The 5,072-nt window shown below is 40.8% G+C and overlaps 1 long non-coding RNA gene across 1 annotated transcript in view; it reads left to right on the top strand.

Annotated features, from left to right (window-relative positions):
* Positions 1-4,787, top strand: part of LOC128248180 (uncharacterized) — a 31,049-nt gene extending 26,262 nt beyond the window's left edge. Inside the window, exon 3 of the long non-coding RNA XR_008264480.2 lies at positions 4,424-4,787. This is a non-coding gene — a long non-coding RNA (uncharacterized LOC128248180). The remainder of the gene's footprint in view (positions 1-4,423) is intronic.
* Positions 4,788-5,072: the final 285 nt, after the last annotated feature.

Raw genomic sequence — 5,072 nt, 5'->3', positions numbered from 1 at the left:
ATGATGTAGGGACTGTCGTATACAACCCGATAGTTTGTTTACAGTGTAAAAGATATATTGTCTCTAGTTGATAAGTTATATATTTTCTAAGTGAAAGAGGAGACAAACAAATCAAAATTTTATTATATATATATTTTTTTTCCCCTTTGTGCTCCTACTACATTATTTTGGTTTAGCCGGAGCCGGCATTGTTCGTAATCAGCTCATTTTGGTGCCGATTTACTATAAAGAAAATTTACTGTAAGGTAGTGGAGGCGCAATGGCCCAGTGGTTAGAGCAGCGGACTCACGGTCATAGGATCGCGGTTTCGATTCCCAGGCCGGGCGTTGTGAGTGTTTATTGAACGAAAACACCTAAAGCTCCACGAGGTTCCGGCAGGAGGTGTTGGACGAACCCTGCTGTACTCTTTCACCACAACTTTCTCTCACTCTTACTTCCTGTTTCTGTTGTACCTGTATTTCAAAGGGTCAGCCTTGTCACACCCTGTGTCACGCTGAATTTCCCCGAGAACTACGTTAAGGGTACAAGTGTCTGTGGAGTGCTCAGCCACTTGCACGTTAAATTCACGAGCAGGCTGTTCCGTTGATCGGATCAACTGGAACCCTCGTCGTCGTAAGCGACGGAGCGCCAACAACAACAACAACTGTAAGGTAACATTAGTATTAGCGAGTAATCGCTGAGTGTTTCACATATTATACATATCATTGCAGCGCTCTCGAACGCACTCATACATGAAGACGTGTTGGTACATAGCTACTGTTGGACCATATTAATGCAAGAACGTGTATATGTGAAAGATTCAGTAATTACCGCTGAAAGAAACAATTGTAGTGTTTTGGATTAAAGCCTACTAATTTCATCATCATATATGATTTTTATGTGTGTGTGTGTGTGTGTGTGTGTGTATATATATATATTGAGAAACAGGAGGCAGTCAGAATTTTGGAGAATTCTTAATTAGCGCTTCTTTATTAGTATTTTCTCAATATACAATATCTGTACACCACTTCAAACTCTCTCTCTTTCTCTCTCTCCCTCCTCTCTCTCTCTCTCTCTCTCTCTCTCTCTCTCTCTCTCTCGCTCTCTCTCTCTTTATCTCTCGCCGCCTTATATATTCTTTTCTACTCTAAGCACAAGGCCCAAAATTTTGGGGGTAGGGGTCAATCGATTAGATCGACCCCCAAAGTCAACTTCAGCGGAATTTGAACTCAGAACGTACAGACAGACGAAATGCCGATAAGCATTTCGCCCGGCGTGCTAACGTTTCTGCCAGATCACCGCACAAGGCTCAAAATTTGGGCGGCAGAGGGCCAATCGACTAGTTCGACCCCAGTACGCAACTGGTACTTAATTTATCGACCCCCGAAAGGATGAAAGGCAAAGTCGACTTCGGTGGAATTTGAACTCAGAACATTAAGACAGACGAAATACCGCTAAGCATTTCGCCCGGTGTGCTAACGTTTCTTATTTCTTTATTGCCCACAAGGGGCTAAACATAGAGGGGACAAACAAGGACAGACAAAGGCGTTAAGTCGATTACATCGACTCCAGTGCGTAACTGGTACATATTTAATCGACCCGAAAAGGATGAAAGGCAAAGTCGACCTCGGCGGAATTTGAACACAAAACGTAACGGCAGACGAAATACCGCTAAGCATTTCGTCCGGCGTACTGACGTTTCTGCCAGCTCACCGCCTTCAAACTTGTCTACATTGTCACTCATACGACACTATTTGTTGGGTTTCATTTTAGCTTTATTTTTAGCAAGATTTGTTCTATCATTCAGCAAGAGTTTCTTTTTCCTTCTTCGACGGATAGTAAATAAAGACGAAGAAATGTTCATAGTTTATATCAACAACATCTTTTTTATTCCATTAACGAGGGAGAAAAAATACATCACAGAGGATCAATAGCAAATACAAACAGAAAATTCCAATTCCCAAATATTGGAAAGCAAAAGTTCAGAATTACAAAGAAAGGTTTTTTAAATTTATAACAGAAAAGCTTTTATACAATATACGTATCTTCCTGCAGTAATGTGTACTCGCACGTTTGTGTGTGTGTGTGTGTGTGTGTGTGTATCATCTGATCGACCAGATTATCGGATGTTGTTATACATCGCTGGCCACAATGCGCTTGGCATTGTTACAGCTTTCGAACGATGCCTAGGCGAGCAGGCTAACATTGCTCGATGGCAAGTGAACCCCTGCGCCATTAGTATCCATATATGGGATCCCCATGTTAGTATCTAAGAGGCCCGTCCCCTCAAGTTTGAGAATTTTTTATTCACTCCTGGAAGAATGCATTAATTATTTCAGCCTGGCTGTGTTTGTAGACAGTTGAAAAGGATATTTTTAGCACAAAAAAAAAAATTAAATGATAGCATTGTAGTTGCAGGTGGGTCCCCGTATAGTTGCGGGTGGGCCCCTTGGCAGTTGCGAGTGGGTACCCTTGCAGTTGCGGGTGAGCCCCCATATGGTTGCGGGTGGGTCCCCATGCAGTTGCGAGTGGGTCCCCTTGTAGCTGCGTGTGGGCCCCCATGCAGTTGCGGGTGGGCCCCCATGCAGTTGCGAGTGGGTCCCCTTGTAGCTGCGTGTGGGCCCCCATGCAGTTGCGGGTGGGCCCCCATGCAGTTGCGAGTGGATCCCCTTGTAGTTACGTGTGGGCCCCCATGCAGTTGCGAGTGGGTCCCCTTGTAGTTGCGGCTGGGCCCCCTTAGTCTCCTGACAACCAATACTTTTAGACCCAGTCCGCCACTGATACAGACCACCAACAATGTACCATAGATATAACCCACTGCACACACTAAACCATGTCCAAGTATGTCTATACATTCAAGCATTTCATTTTTATCCATTAAAGACATCTTACGGAATACTCCAACATCATTTATGCCCAATGTGATGACGTTCTTAATGTTGTTCTTCGCATTTAATTTTATTTCTATAAACTTTCTCACTTTCCTCTTTGGATTAGATTTCTTTCTCTTTCACCTCATCATTTACATTCTGCGCCCGTTTTCAGTAATCCTGCAGCCATTTACAGGTTAAGAAAGCTTGCTTTACGACAGCCAAGTATTTTCGAGTTTAGCTCCATCGCGCGGGGCCTTGGACAAGTGTTTTCTACTATAACTCCGAGTTGACCAATGCCTTGTGAGTGAATCTGGTAGACGGAAACTTCGTGGAAGCCCGTCGTATGTGTGTGTGTTTTTTTCGCTGCTCGAAAAATGTTCGTTTTCTATGTTTTCGTTTTCGTTTCTCATTGTGTTTAACGTTTTTTTGAAGTCCTGTACCCATATATGCATGTATGTATACATATATATGTAGGTATGTACATATATGTATGGATATATGCATATATTTATATATTATTTCTATTATTATATATATATATTATTTCTATTATATATATCTGCCTTAATTCTTCGAAACGCCGGAGTTTTAATGGTGGCAGCTGATGAAGGGGATGTTTCTATGTGGCCTGCTTGTTTGTTGTCCTTGTTCTTTTGCCACGTCATGTACCCAGTTATGTATCTATATGTACATGTAGATGAAAGTATATACATACATGTACATATATATGCATATACTCATATATTGTTTATATATATATATATATATATATATTGATTTGTTTCAGTCATTTTGACTGCGGCCATGCTGGAACACCGCCTTCAGTCGAACAATCAACCCCAGGACTTATTCTTTGTAAGCCTAGTACTTATTCTATCGATTTCTCTGTTGCCGAACCGCTAAGTTACGGTGACGTACACACACCAACATCGATTGTCAAAAGATATTAGGGGGAGAAACACAAAAACATATACATACATGTGTGTGTGTGTGTGTGTGTGTACGACAGATTGAAATATCTTTAACGGTTTTGTTTTTAGTCTCCTTTCTTTGACAGCTCCTGGATGGACATATATTTATATATATAGATAGATCTGGTAACTGACCAGTGGTCGCGATATAGCTACAGTCAATTAGCTAAGGCAGCTTATGCCACTCAACTTCGACTACGAAATTCGACGACTTCAACAAACCATTTGGATTGCTGACACGTACGTCTCTCACACACGAATTGCTTCACTTGATCTAAATATCTGTTTCCCATCGAAGTCGCAACGACAGCATTTTTGTCAACGATTCATAAATGTTTTCGTATTTGGGATTCACATAGGTTTTTGATCTGTCAACTAAGCAAATATTATGTCGTTACAAATTATTGAGTAACAAATTTTTAAATTTAGAAATTGTTGCGGCGAAAAAAAAGACAATATTCATAAATGACTAATGTAATCTTTATTTTTAAACTAACCTGTAATACGTATCTACTGATGTGTTTTAATTCAAGTGTATTGTATTGTATTTTTTTTTTTTTTGTGTCCCTCGTTCGTCTTTTTCACGTGTCTTGTATTTAGTTCTGCTGAGGATATCTTGCAACCCTCCTCACCAGGCAAGACTAATGAAGGTTCCTGTTTAGTTCACGATGACCCAAGCATGCAACAGGATGTACTGGATTCCATGCTATCAGAGCGCTCTTGAAAGAAACCTGACGACCTGGTAAAAACAAGTCCTGTCAAAAGTATGGATGAACCTTGTGTAAGTTCAACGACTTTCTAACAATAGTATAGGCCCTCAGAGATTCTGGGTTGATGTCCAGCGTGCTGGAAGGTTACTGGGAGTGAGGCACCCCTTAGCTTTTGAAAAAGCATATCACTAGAACCTGCTGCAAACCGCAGCTACGTCTGCTCCGATAATCGGTGGTGACTTGGTCAACGAACCCTCTGCGACGGTCGTCAATCGATTGCAAAGTGAGCTGCTACGGATCTCTATAACACATAGTACAAGGGAGAGTAATCTTTGTACAGTTTCTTTTTTCTTTGTTATCTCCCTTCGATTATTCAACATGATGCATTTCACAAATATTCGTGAGAAAATATTTGACATATTACGCCGAAACGGATTTTATTTCTTTAAATATGTTTCGATCGAATGCTTATCTAAAATCTCAATATATTTAAATAAATTTTCTTTCAATCCCCTTTAATTTGTCTGAATTTATCACTG

The sequence above is a fragment of the Octopus bimaculoides genome, chromosome 6, assembly GCF_046866305.1.
Source record: "Octopus bimaculoides isolate indiv1 chromosome 6, ASM4686630v1, whole genome shotgun sequence".
Classification (NCBI taxonomy): domain Eukaryota; kingdom Metazoa; phylum Mollusca; class Cephalopoda; order Octopoda; family Octopodidae; genus Octopus; species Octopus bimaculoides.
The sequence above is the reverse complement of the archived record's forward strand: the minus strand, read 5'-3'. Positions and strand labels throughout refer to the sequence as shown.